General features: G+C 43.9%; 1 non-coding gene across 1 annotated transcript; it reads right to left on the bottom strand.

Annotated features, from left to right (window-relative positions):
- Positions 1–14,479: 14,479 nt before the first annotated feature.
- On the bottom strand, positions 14,480–14,580 carry LOC126931923 (small nucleolar RNA U13). Its single transcript, XR_007718030.1, has one exon. It is a non-coding gene; the product is annotated as a small nucleolar RNA U13 (small nucleolar RNA).
- Between the last annotated feature and the right edge of the window lie 271 nt (positions 14,581–14,851).

Below are 14,851 nucleotides of genomic sequence, written 5' to 3'. Positions count from 1 at the left end.
TAGCTGGGCCTGGTGGCATGTGCCTGTAATCCCAGCTACTCAGGAGGCTGAGGATCACTTGAATCTGGGAGGTGGAGGTTGCAATGAGCCGAGATTATGCCATTGTACTCCAGCGTGGGTGACCAGAGTGAGACTCCATCTCAAAAAAAAAAAAAAAAAAAAAAAAAAAAGGCTAAGCTAAAGTAACATTCAAAGGATCTAGGGGAAAGACAAGGAAAATACTTGGCATAGAGTTTAACCATAAACCCATAGATAAGGGGAACGGAACTATTTGCCTTTAAGCTTCATTGGTTGTTTTATTTTCATTTTTTTGACTGTCAACTTATTTATTTTTATTATTATTTAAAAATTTTAATTTTTATGGGTACATAGTAGATACATGTATTTATGGGGTACATGAGATTTTGTTTGTTTTGTTTTGTTTTTCAGACGGAGTTTCGCTCTGTTGCCCAGGCTAGAGTGCAGTGGTGCAATCTCAGCTCACTTCAGCCTCCACCTCCCGGATTCAAGTGATTCCCCTGCCTCAGCCTCCTGAGTAGCTGGAATTACAGGTGTGTGCCACCACACGCACCTCACACCCACCTCATTTTTGTATTCTTAATAGAGATGGGGTTTCACCTTGTTGGCCAGGCTGGTCTCAAACTCCCGACCTCAAGTGATCTGCCCATCTCTGCCTCCCAAAGTGCTGGGATTACAGGCGTGAGCCACTGCGCCCTGCCAAGGGTACGTGAGATATTTTGATACAGGCATACAAAGTCCAATAATCACATCAGAGTAAATGGGGTATCCATCACCTCAAGCGTTTATCATTTCTTTTTCTATTTTTTGAGATGGAGTCTCTCTCTGTTGCCCAGGCTGAAGTGCAGTGGCGTGATCTCAGTTCACTGCCACCTCTACCTCCTGGGTTCAAGCAATTTTTCTGCCTCAGCCTCCCTAGTAGCTGGGACTACAAGCACTTGCCACCACGCCTGGCTAATTTTTGTACTTTTCATAGAGACGGGGTTTTACTGGCCAGGCTGGTCTCAAACTCTTGACTTCGTGATCTGCCTCCCTTATTTTCCCAAAGTGCTGGGATTACAGGCATGAGCCACTGCACCTGGCCTACGGGTTCCCTTTTATTTTCCTATATCTTTGCCAGCGTTTACTATTGCCTGTGTTTTGGATAAAAACCATTTTAACTGGGTTGGTTGTTTTAATTTTTGCAATTTGGGGGCTACTACCTAAAAACACACAAGAGAAAAAGAAATACTTAAAAGGCGTTTTCTGATCATAGGTCTCTGAGTCTCATTATATTAGCTTTTAATGATCAGAAAGTGATTCTGTGAAGATTCAGACTCATGTCAGCCACTGGGAAGAAGGGACTAGTGTAGTTACATGAGCAAGGAGGATTAGAGGAAAAGGAAGCAGTATTTCTTGGGGAAAATTGACTTAAAAAGTGTAAATTACAGAGAAGTGTGTACGTTTGTTTGTTCATTCATTCATTCATTCATTCATTCATTCAACAACTGTTGGACATCTACTCTGTGCCAGGCACCTTGCTTAATGCTGGACTGTGATAAGTCTACTAGAATGTCAGTGCCAATGGAATATATCTTAGTATATAACTACTTTTTTTTTTTTTTTTTTTTTGAGACGGAGTCTTGCTCTGTCGCCCAGGCTGGAGTGCAGTGGCGCGATCTCGGCTCACTGCAAGCTCCGCCTCCCGGGTTCACACCATTCTCCTGCCTCAGCCTCCCGAGTAGCTGGGACTACAGGCGCCCACCACCTTGCCCGGCTAATTTTTTTGTATTTTTTTTTAGTAGAGACGGGGTTTCACCGTGTTAGCCAGGATGGTCTCGATCGCCTGACCTCGTGATCCACCCGTCTCGGCCTCCCAAAGTGCTGGGATTACAGGCTTGAGCCACCGCGCCCGGCCTTAACTACATATTTTACAGATCCCATTTCATTCCATTTTAATATGAATGTACTATTCACAAAATTTAGTTTGATTTGGATGCAATTAGGAATCACCATTATTTTATTCAACTGGGCAAATGTGTATGATCTTATAATTTTGGTCTATAATGAAAGAACGATGTGTTTAGCTTTTATTTCAAGAGTAGTATGTGTGATGATTGTAAAGTGCAAATCTAATTTCCCATTCAAGGGGTATATATCTTATAATTCCAAAACTGGGTATTCTTATAAGAAAACTGGTCCTGCTGGGCACGGTGGCTCACTCCTATAATCCCAGCACTTTGGGAGGCTGAGGCGGGTGGATCACCTGAGGTCAGGAGTTCATGACCAGCCTGGCCAAGATGCTGAAACCTCATCTCTACTAAAAATACAAAAAAATTAGCCGGGCATGGTGGCAGGTGCCAGTAATCTCAGCTACTCCGGAGGCTGAGGCAGAGAATTGCTTGAACCCAGCAGGTGGAGGTTGCAGTGAGCCAAGATTGCGTCACTGTACTCCAGCCTGGGTGACAGAGTGAGACTCCGTCTCAAAAAAAAAAAAAAAAAAAAAAAAAAGAAAACTGTTTCTAAGAGAGAAAAATCTCTCTCAGAAGAGCTAACAAATGAGTAAATGGGGATTTAATATCATCCAACCTAGACATTAAGATTCAGACTTTAAAAATTGCCCATCGGCCCAGCACAATGGCTCATGCCTGTAATCCCAGCATTTTGGGAGGCCATGGCAGGCAGATCACTTGAGTCCAGGAGTTCAAGACCAGCTTAGGAAATGTAGGGAAACTCCGTCTCTTAAAAACAAAAACAAACAAACAAAAACAAAAAGCCTCATAGCTGTTATTGAGATCATTTTACTCTAGAATATTGTGTTCAACAGTCTTAGTATAAATGCCTACAATGTACATATAGTTTCCACTGACTGTGTTTTATTTTGTGTGGAGATTTTATTAGTAGAACTTGTGTTGGCTCATTGGAATCTGTAGAAAATATGAAAACTGTAGCAGCACAACAGTCTTTACTGACTTTTTTTGGTAAAATGAATATTCCAAGATCCTGGTATATAACTTGTTGGCCTTATAACATTTATAAAAGTCTATGGATCTGGCTGAGCACAGTGGCTCACGCCTGTAATCCCAGCACTATGGAAGGCTGAGGTGGGTGGATCACCTGAGGTTAGGAGCTGGAGACCAGCCTGGCTAACGTGGCGAAACCCCGTCTCTACACCACTGCACTACAGCCTGGTAGATAGGGCCAGACTCTGTCTTTAAAAAAAAAAGAAAAGAAAAGAAAAAAATATCCAGGCCGGGCATGGTGGCTCAAGCCTGTAATCCCAGCACTTTGGGAGCCCGAGACGGGCGGATCACGAGGTCAGGAGATCGAGACCATCCTGGCTAACACGGTGAAACCCCGTCTCTATTAAGAAATACAAAAAACTAGCCGGGCGAGGTGGCGGGTGCCTGTAATCCCAGCTACTCGGGAGGCTGAGGTAGGAGAATGGCGTGAACCCGGGAGGCGGAGCTTGCAGTGAGCTGAGATCCGGCCACTGTACTCCAGCCTGGGTGACAGAGCGAGACTCCGTCTCAAAAAAAAAAAAAATCTATGAATTTGAGCAAGATATAGTCTTAAAAGCTATGCTGTTGTAACATGTAGAATGATCACTGTTGGAAACAGGCAATTTTCCATGGATCTCTCACGTTTCTGTGTATCTCATGAGCAGAGTCACTGGTATATTTGTTCCAGACTATCTTTTCAAGGATATTTTTGTATGCTGAACAGCCTTGGAAGACAGAGGTAATAACTCCTTCTGGAGCAACAGGACACACTTACTGTCTGCTCAATTTAAAGGTGCAAGTTTCTTCTCTTATAATGCAAACAAGTCCCTTTCCTGTCACCGTGGGGGGTTTGAGACTCTGGGAGGAAATGCAAAAGTGACGAAACTCTGGTTACTGGTATTAACGTGAATAATAAAAATATCTTATATCTGACCCAGGAGTGTCATGTCTTCAACCAGAATTCCTAGTGGTAGGAACTTGCTAACCTGTAAGTAGGGTAAAATCTTGCATCCTTAACAGTTCTTGATTGTCAGTATCATAATTTTTTTTTTGAGACAGAGTCTCATTCTTGTTGCCTAGGCCGGAGGGCAGTGGCAGGATTTCGGCTCACTGCAACCTCCCGGTTTAAGTGATTCTCCTGTCTCAGCCTCCCAGTAGATGAGAATACAGGTACCCACCACCATACCCGGCTAAATGTTGTAATTTTAGTAGAGACAGTGTTTCACCACGTTGGCCATGCTGGTCTCAAACTCCTGACCTCAGGCGATCTGCTCGCCACGGCCTCCCAAAGTGCTGAGATTACAGGTGTGAGCCATCGCCCCCAGCCGTCAGTATCATAACTGAGAATCAACCTTTTTTCTTCATGTGGGCATGTAACTAATAAGGCCTTGGTAGATGTATAACTAGTAAAAGAAAGAAAAGTGACTGCTAGTCTTCTAAAATAATAATTCTTAAGATTCGGCCCTGGTGGTCTAGTGGCCAGGAACTGCCCCCACCCCCCTGGCCCTCCACCGCCCCCCCCCAAAAAAAAAAAAAAACGGCTGGTCATGGTGGCTCACACCTGTAATTCCGAGCACTTTGGGAGGCTGAGGCGAGAGACTCACTTGAGCCCAGGAATTTGAGATTTTCGAGATTACAGAGAGATGATCACACCACTGCATTCCAGCCTAGGTGGCAGAGCAAAACCCATGTTAACCAAAAAAAAAAAAAAAAAAAAAAAAAAGTAAAAGCAGTGTCTTCTTTCTTTTCCACACTACGCCCATCCCATCTAAATTGTTGACTATTGGCTGTGAAGTTAAAAAAAAAAAAAAAAAAAGAAGTTTGTAATTTAAATAAATAAATAAATAAATTGTTGACTAGAAGCCAACTCTTTAAGAAAGGAAGAAATCAGTGGAATAATTTATCCCTGTAAATTCCTTGGTTGACCAGAACTAGACATCACAGATTTCAAAAAAAGAGATGAGCCAGCCAAGGCTGCTGGGACCTGCTAAGGGCTATGGAATGAATTGGAAGCCTGGCCTGGAATGGAAGATTTCTTTCTTTTTTTTTTTTTTTTTGAATGTCATTCTTTTGCCCAGACTAGAATGCAATGGCGTGATCTCGGCTTACTGCAGCCTCTGCCTCCTGGATTCAAGGGATTCTCCTGCCTCAGCCTCCCAAGTAGCTGGGATTATAGGCGCTCGCCACCAGGCCCGGGTAATTTTTTGTATTTTTAGTAGAGATGGGGTTTCACCATGTTGGCCAGGCTGGTCTCAAATTCCTGACCTCAGGTGATCCACCCGCCTTGGCCTCCCAAAATGCTGGGATTACAGGCGTGAGCCATCTCGCCCGGCTGGAAGATTTTTTGTAATTTAGGTGTCTTCCAAGATGCTTGTAAAGATGGCTCATATCATGTCTTCTTTTCTTGTTAGGTAGAAGCATTATATTTTCTGTTTCAAAAAAAAGTTTTAATATTTATTATATGCTAAGAGTCTTGCTCTGTTGCCCAGGCTGGAGTGCAGTGGTGCGATGCAACCTGTGCCTCCTGGGTTCAAGCGATTCTCCTACCTCAGCCACCTAAGTAGCTGGGATTACAGGCATCCACCATCATGCCCAGCTAAGTTTTGTAGTTTTAATAGAGACAGGGTTTCACGGTGTTGGCCAGGCTGGTCTTGAACTCCTGACCTCAAGTGATCCGTCCACCTCAGCCTCCCAAAGTGCTGGGATTACAGGAGTGAGCCACTGTACCCAACCAATTTTTTTTGAGACAGGGCCTTGCTGTGTTGCCCAGGCTGGTGTTTTTTTTTTTTTTTTTTTTTTTTTTTTTTTTGAGATGGAGTTTCACTCTTTTTGCCTAGGCTGGAATGCAGTGGCGCGATCTCAGCTCACTGCAACCTCTGCCTCCCAGGTTCAAGTGATTCTCCTGTCTCAGCCCCCTGAGTAGCTGGGATTACAGGCACACCCACCCACCACACCTGGCTAATTTTGTATTTTTTGTAGAGACGGACTTTCACCATGTTGGCCAGGCTGGTCTCGAACTCTTCACCTTAGGTGATCCACCAGCCTCAGCTTCCCAAAGTGCTGGGATTACAGGAGTGAGCCACTGCGCCCGGCTGAAGCATTGCATTTTCTCCTTAATTTTTTTTTTCTTTTTGTAGAGACAGGGTCTCTCTATCTTGCCCAGGCTGGTCTCAAACTTCTGGCCACAAGCAGTCCTCCTGCCTCAGCCTCCCAAAGTACCAGGATAACAGGTATGAGCCACTACCCTGACCTCTTCTTAACTTTAAAAATAGTAAAATATCGGCCAGGTGCGGTGGCTCATGCCTGTAATCTCAGCACTTTGGGAGGCTGAGGCAGGCGGATCACCTGAGGTCAGGAGTTCGAGACCAGCCTGACCAACATGAAGAAACGCCCTCTCTACTAAAAATACAAAGTTAGCTGGTCGTGGTGGCATATGCCTGTAATCCCTGCTGCTCAGGAGGCTGAGGCAGGAGAATTGCTTGAAACTGGGAGGCGGAGGTTGCAGTGAGCTGAGATCATGCCATTGCATTCCAGCTTGGGCAACAAGAGTGAAACTCCGTCTCAGAAAACAAAAAGGTAAAATATCAGCTGTGTATGGTAGCTTATGCCTGTAATCCCAGCACCACTTTGGGAGGCTGAAGCGGGTGGATCACCTGAGCTCTGGAGTTCGAGACCAGCCTGGCCAACATGGTGAAACCCCATCTCTATTTATAATTTAAAAAAAAATATATATATATATAAAAGAAAAAATAAAAATGACAAAATAGGGCCTAGGATGGTAGTGTGGCACACTGGTCAAGAGTAAAATTAGCGGTCCAGGTGTGGTGGCTCACACCTGCAATCCCAGCACTTTGGGAAGCTGAGGCATGTGGATCACTTGAGGTCAGGAGTTTGAGACCAGCTTGGCCAACATGGTGAAGCTCCAGTTCTACGAAAAATACAAAAAATTATCCAGGTATGGTGGTGTCTGCCTGTAGTTTCAGCTACTTGGGAGACAGAGGTATGAGAATCCCTTGAGTCTGGAGGTAGAGGTTGCACTGAGCCGAGATCACGCCACTGCACTCCAGCCTTGGTGACAGAGCCAGATCCTGTCTCAAAACGAACGGACAAACAAACCAAAGAGTAAGACTTCTGGAGTCAGCCAGTCTGGGTTTGTGTTCTGATTCCACCTGTGTAAACTTTGAGCAGATTATTTAACTTGTGTAGGTCTCACTTTCCTTATCTTTAAAATGGACGTTATAATAGTATTACCTTATCACTAAGAATGGCTGTGATGACGAAATGAGATAATGGCACAGGGCAAGGCGCATATTAAGCTCTCATTAAGTGGTAGTTTAATTTTATTATTATTAGATACTTGTTAAATATATGCCTGATGGCTGGGTGTGGTGGGTCATGCCTGTAATCCCAGCACTTTGGGAGACCAAGGTGGGTGGATCACTGAGGTCAGGAGTTCAAGACCAGCCTGACCAACATGGTGAAACCCTGTCTCTACTAAAAATACAAACATTAGCCTGGTGTGGTGACTGGTGCCTGTAATCCTAGCTACTCGGGAGACTGAGGCAGAAGAATCTCTTGAACCTGAAAGAAGGAGGCAGCAGTTAGCCAAGATCATGCCATTATATCCAGCATGGGCAAAAAGAGTGAAACTCTGTCTTTAAAAAAAAAAAAAAAATTATATATATATATATATATATATATATATATATATATATGCCTGACAACTAGGAAATTTCTTGGAAAACTTTGCAAGAAGTAATGCAATAGCAATATTAAATAAATAATGCAATAGGAATATTCATAAATTTACCCAAACTATTTGTTTTTAAACTAGAAATGTTTGCAAATTGCTCAATCGATAGTTTGGGCAGTTCATGTGGTTTTCCTGAGCATTCTGTCCTCTTTCAGGTCTTGCTTCGAGTTAATTAGATTCTTTGATCTTCCACAAATGAGTTGGCATGTGGGTGCTTGCGAATTTCATTTTCACTTCAACTGCTTTTGGGGACTCCTCTATCACAGTAAAAGTAGGAATGTCAAGTTTCTTGTCCAAAGAATAGGTTTTTTTTTTTTTTTTTTTTTTTTGAGACGGAGTCTCGCTTTGTGGTCCAGGCTGGAGTGCAGTGGCCGGATCTCAGCTCACTGCAAGCTCCGCCTCCCGGGTTTACGCCATTCTCCTGCCTCAGCCTCCCGAGTAGCTGGGACTACAGGCACCCGCCACTTCGCCCGGCTAGTTTTTTGTATTTTTTAGTAGAGACGGGGTTTCACCGTGTTAGCCAGGATGGTCTCGATCTCCTGACCTCGTGATCCGCCCGTCTCGGGCTCCCAAAGTGCTGGGATTACAGGCTTGAGCCACCGCGCCCGGCCAGTTTTTTTTTTTTTTTTTTTTGAGATGGAGTCTCGCTCTGTCACCCAGGCTGGAGTGCAGTGGCCGGATCTCAGCTCACTGCAAGCTCCGCCTCCCGGGTTTACGCTATTCTCCTGCCTCAGTCTCCCAAGTAGCTGGGACTACAGGCGCCCGCCACCTCGCCCGGCTAGTTTTTTGTATTTTTTTAGTAGAGACGGGATTTCACCGTGTTAGCCAGGATGGTCTGGATCTCCTGACCTCGTGATCCGCCCATCTCGGCCTCCCAAAGTGCTGGGATTACGGGCTTGAGTCACCGCGCCTGGCCCAAAGAATAGGTTTTAACTCCACTTTTATTTTTTTCCAGAATCTTACAGAAAAATATTTCTTTTTTGTCTGTTATTTGCAATGTGCAAAGCCAGTAACTGACCATATGATCCTGTTTTCATTCACAGTTTACAAACACTACTGTCTATAGTCTATGATTAGTTTTTTAAAAATTAAAAACATTTAACTGCTAATTAGTAAAAAATATATATGTAAGGGTGTTGGAGAATATGACTAAGTGGTCCTCAAATACAATGAACAAAAAATATGCTTACTATTCCAAGGAGAACTGAGAAAAATATGTAAAATATAAAAAATGTCTCTCATTACCAGGTGTAGTGGCACGGCCTGTAGTCCCAGCTACTTGGGGGGCTGAGGCTGGAGGATCGCTTGAGCCCTGGAGTTTGAGGCTGCAGTGAGCTAGGATTGCACTACTACACTTCACCCTGGATGACAGAGTGAGACCCCATCTCTAAAAAAAAAAAATTTTTAAGTGTCTCTCAAAGCTAAATGTAATAATGGAAGTCATTTATTTTGACATTATCTTCTGCCTAAATTTTGTGTTATTAAAATATTATTTTTTTCTATGAAATATTGGTTATTATAGAAAGTACTGGGTTTTAAAAACTGTTTTGATTTGGGAAAAGTTAAAAAAACAAACAAGCAAAGAAGACAAACCCATATTGATTTCCTAATTCTTCTTTTAAACACTGATTTTGGAAGTTTGAAAGTCTAAGAACCAGCTAGGTGAGGTCGCTCAAACCTATAATCCTAGCACGTTGGGAGGCTGAGAGGCAGGAGTATTGCTTGAGGCCAGGCATTTAAGACCAGCCTGGGCAACATGGCAAGAGCCTGTCACCAAAAAAAAAAAAAAAAAAAAAAAGAAGAAGAAGAAAAAAAAAAAGTCTAAGAACCAGGGATAATTATAATAGTGAACATTTATGAAAGGCTTACTATGAGCCAGGCCTATGCTAAGAACTTTACAAACATTAATCCATTTAATTCTTATAGCACCTCTAGGAGGTGAGAGCCAATACTATACCCCATTTATAGGTAAGGAAATGAGGAACAGAGGGTTAAGTAACCCAAGGTTGCACAGCTAATAATGGTAAAGCTGGGGCTTAAATCCAGGATTCTGAATCTAAATCCATTTCTTTTTCTTTTCTTTTCTTTTCCTTTTTTTTTTTTTTTTTTTTTTTGAGAAAGGGTCTCACAGTGTTGCCCTGGAAGTACAGTGGTATAATCACTGCTCACTGCAGCCTCGACCTCACGGGCTAAAGCAATCCTCCCATCTCAGCCTCCTGAGTAGCTGGGACTACAGGAGTGCATTACCATGCCTGGCTGATTTTTTTAATGTTCTATAGAGATGGTGTCTCACTTTGTTGCTCAGGTCAGTCTTGAACTCCTGAGTGATCTTCCTGCCTCAGCCTCCCTGTGTGCTGGGATTACAGGTGTGAGCCACTGCAACCAGCCACAGATTTGTTTTAAGATGAGTAAAGGCTCTACTTTTGAATAGTAGTCCATCTATGTGGGTTGACAGATGCCTTTTGTGTTTGTTTTTAAAAATAAGGGCCAGTTATTTGGGAGGCTGTGGTGGGAGGATCGCTTGAGCCCAGGAGGTTGAGAATGCAGTGAGCTGTGATTGCACCACCGCATTCCAGTCTGGGTGACAGAGTGAGACTCTGTCTCAAAATAAAATAAAATGAAATGAGGATGCTGTGTAGATTGAGCCCACTTTCAACACTACCTGTCTGGTTGTGATATAATGAGTGGTCCCATGTAGACTTTCTGGCTGTCCAAATCTATCAGTCTGTCTCCAGTCTATTGCTTCTACTAAACGCAAGCCAATTTCGTCTTGGAAAACTAGTTGTACTCTTTAGAATTCCCTAGGGGGATTCTTCCACATTATATTTTAATTTGTTTTATGTTATCAATGACCATATTAAAGGCTTTAAGGTCTAATCAACTAATATTCTCCCTTGAAACTACTAGAAGAGGTAAGTGAATTACCATCCAACATGGACAACACAAATAGCTTTTTTTTTTTTTTTTTTTTTTTTTTTGCATTTTAACAATGCTGAAGGCTGGGTGTGGTGGCTTATGCCTGTAATCCCAGCACTTTGGGCGGCCCAGGCAGGTGGATCACGAGGTCAGGAGCTTGAGACCATCCTGGCTAACATGGTGAAACCCCATCTCTACTAAAAATACAAAAAAATTAGCCGAATGTGGTAGCACGCGCCTGTAGTCCCAGCTACTTGGGAGGCTGAGGCAGGAGAACGGCTTGAACCAGGGAGGTGGAGGTTGTAGTGAGCCGAGATGGCGCCACTGCACTCCAGCCTGGGCAACAGAGCAAGACTGTGTCTCCAAAAAAAGCAAAGCTGAAAATGTGATTGCATTATGGTCTACAGGAAGGGGCAGTTAACAGACAATGAGTCCCGCTTCAGCTGTTCACTAACTGCGGGAGCAAGTTATCTTAGCTTTCTGAGCATTTGATTTCTTGTTTATAAAATAGAAATTATTGCCTTGCTGGTTTTTATGAGGATTATATGAGATACATTCAGGCAATCAACACATGTTGACATAAAGGTAGTTTAGCTAATTTAGATAAGGGAGTCAGGGAAGGTTCCGTCAATTTAATTTTCTATCTCTAGCCATCACCCCAAATACTGGAGGTAATTTCAGAGATTTCAGGTAATAAAGGAATAGGGAAAGAATTAGAATCTTAGACTCAGAAAATGTCTAACCTACATCTATTTAGAATTTTACAACTTAACATTAAAGGTAATATACTCACCTTGTGCTGTGTAAATCTTTCAAAGTTCTCTAGCCAAATGCAATCAATTTCACCTGACAAGACTAAAGACTATTCAAATAATGTGAATATAAAATATTATACAACTTTTTTCAACTGGGCGCCGTGGCTTACACTTTAATCTCAGCATTTTGGGAGGCGGAGGCCAACAGATCACGAGGTCAGGAGTTAGAGAGCAGCCTGGCCAATATGGTGAAACCCTGTCTCTACTAAAAATACAAAAAAAATTAGCCGGGTGTGGTGGCACATGCCTGCAGTCCCAGCTACTTGGGAGGCTGAGGCAGGAGAATCGCTTGAACCCGGAAGATAGAGGTTGCAGTGAGCTGAGATTGCGCCACCGCACTCCAGCCTGGGTGACAGAGCGAGACTCCATCTCAAAAAAAAAAAAAATTTTTTTTTTCTAGTGGTTGCAATCATTTTATGGAATTCTGTTATTCTCTCTCTCTCCCTCGAAGTTTTTTATGACCCTCCCTGTTGAATTTGGGTCCACCTCCTGTAGGTTTCCATTATCTGCAATTTTCAAAGGCGTCTGGGATGTATGCTTCTGTCACGTATATGGGGCTCCCCCAACAGATCATTAATTTGCAATGAGCAAGAACTCCTCATGTTCCTGACAACCCTTACTATCCTGCCCCTGCACTCACTCACAGCTGTGCCACTGCAATCTGCTCTGGGATCCTGGGACTACTCCCATCATGTTCTTCCCCTTCCTCCCTGTGTATGTCAGCCCAGACTCCAAGGACATTGCTCATCCTTTAGACTCTGATATCCACACGGCCTTGGATAGCCCCATTTCTGATCCCATGTCTTACCCTTCTCCAAGTTCTTTTTTAAAAAAATTTTTTTAATTTTTATTTTTTTTGAGACAAAGTCTCGCTCTGTTGGCCGGGCTAGAGTGCAGTGGCGTGATCTCGGTTCACTGCAACCTCCGCCTCCGAGTTTCAAGCGATTCTCCTGCTTCAGTCTCCCAAGCAGCTGGGACTACAGGCGTGCGCCACCACACCCATCTGATTTTTGCATTTTTAGTAAACACGTGGTTTCACTGTGTTAGCCAGGCTGGTCTCAAATTCCCGACCTAATTTGATGCACCTGCCTCGGCTTCTCAAAGTGCTGGCATTACAGGCATCAGCCACCGCACCGGCCCACTCCCTAACTTCTGCAACTCTTCCATGGGGATCTCAGCTGTATTCTTTCAAATACCTCACTTCCTCACTTCTCTGAATGCTCTCTTTGCCTGCTTGCTAGACTGGTTCTCTTGAGCACACTATTCCCCTTGCAGTTGACGGCCATTTTCTCTCCCACACTCCTCAGACCACAGGCTTGCAAATGGGGTGAGTGTCCTGTGTCCAGGCCATCTTCCCTCCCACTCCAGAGCTCCCACTACCACCTCTGACTGTCACATCATCAAACTCTGCCCCACTGTGCTGCGGTCCTCTGATGCCTCCTCCTTCCCACACACGCCCTCATTCCTTCAAGATTCCTCTCACCTGCGCGGTTTCTCGCATCCTTCTTGATGATTGTTTTATCCTTACAGATGATTTTTTTTCAATACCGTATCTAGTCTTAGTGTTCTTAGGCTTCCCCTCTTCAAATGGCCTTGCACTCTTCAATGCCTCATGCCACTCACACCCAAAGTCAGTCCTTAGACTTCCTCATTGCTAAAAACTGCAACCTGTCCACCAGCACAATTTCAAGTGCCAGCTATTATTGTTACCATTATTAATTTACAGAATTTGTTGAACGGGACCACTCACTCATGGGATTAGCACAGGCAAATGAATTACATTCTTTCAGCCCCATTGGCTCTATTCAGGGGCTGTTGTGTGGGTCGGTTGAGATCAGATATTAGTGGCAGGAGACTGGGAAAGAGCTGTAAGAAGGGCTAAACAATGAAGAGATTAATGGTGCTGAAATGAAGCCAGGAAGAAAGAGGTAAAGTCTGGGGCAGAGGAGTGTAGAACAGTAATCCATGGTGGAGAAAAAGGATGGCAGATCTGCACACCAGAAGGTGGGGCCCTGGAGAAGGAACAGTAAATAGATTATGAACTGGAGACCTGCAGGGTAAGCAAGGGTGGAATAGGGAGATTAAAGGCAGCCCCGGGGATCCAGGGAGAAGAAAAGGGGCTAGGGCACAGAGTAAGGGCTGAACAAATATTTGTTAAAAAAGTATATATGTGAGCCGGGGCGCAGTGGCTCACACCTGTAATCCGAGCACTTTGGGAGGCTGAGGCGGGTGGATCACCAGGTCAGGAGATCAAGACCATCCTGGCTAACATGGTGAAACCCCATCTCTACTAAAAATACAAAAAATTAGCCGGGCGAGGTGGCGGGCGCCTGTAGTCCCAGCTCCTCGGGAGGCTGAGGCAGGAGAATGGCGTGGACCCGGGAGGCGGAGCTTGCAGTGAGCCGAGATAGCGCCACTGCATTCCAGCCTGGGCAACAGAGTGACACTCTGTCTCAAATAAATAAATAAATAAATAAATAAATAAATAAATAAGTGACTCCAGGCTTAGGGTTTTATTGTTGTTCACACAATCTATTTTGGATCAAGATGTGCAAGGGTGTCACATTTTAGGGGGGTATGGGGGTTGGGAAAGGGAGGCACGTTTCTTGCTTTTGTGCTGATTAGAATGGCTGGAGGTCTGGGCAGATGTATTGGAAGAGGGCTTCAGCCTTTTCAGGCTCTAAGCAGCTTTGTATCAGCAAGGTGTGAATTGGATTTGAGCACCCCCATCTTTGTACCTAGGTTAGCGGGAGGTGGCTACAGTAATGATGTGGTAGGCCTCTAAAGTTAGTTCTTGAAACCGTCCCTCAATAGTCCTTATATTGCTTGAATCTGGACTCCTGCCTACCTGGAAGACAAAAAAACTTTAGTTTTTCTGCTGTGACCTCCCTTTTGCTGTAACAGTTAAGGCCAAGATCTAGTTTAAAATGAAGAGATGTGTGAACAGAGGTGTGGCTCAGGGATTTCTCTCTCACTGTCTGTTTTTTTTTTTTTCATGCCAGATGGGTAATGTACCAACGTTGTAACAAGATTTGTGGTGGTACGTTTCACATATGCGTGTGAACACAATCATCACGCTCATGAACTACGAAAGGATTTTTTTTAAAATTAATTTTTTAGTAGAGATGACTGGGTGTCCGTCTTCAGAAAGCCTTTATTTTATTCTATTTTCTGAAACAAAGTCATGTTCTGTCGCCCAGGCTGGAGTGCAGTGGCGTGATCTCGGCTCACTGCAACCTCTGCCTCCTGGGTTCAAGCGATTCTCCCGCCTCAGCCTCCTGAGTAACTGGCATTACAGACGTGTGCCACCATGCCTGGCTAATTTTTATATTTATATATTTTTTAGTAGAGATGGGGTTTCACCATGT

This window comes from Macaca thibetana, chromosome 11, assembly GCF_024542745.1.
Source record: "Macaca thibetana thibetana isolate TM-01 chromosome 11, ASM2454274v1, whole genome shotgun sequence".
Classification (NCBI taxonomy): domain Eukaryota; kingdom Metazoa; phylum Chordata; class Mammalia; order Primates; family Cercopithecidae; genus Macaca; species Macaca thibetana.
The sequence above is the reverse complement of the archived record's forward strand: the minus strand, read 5'-3'. Positions and strand labels throughout refer to the sequence as shown.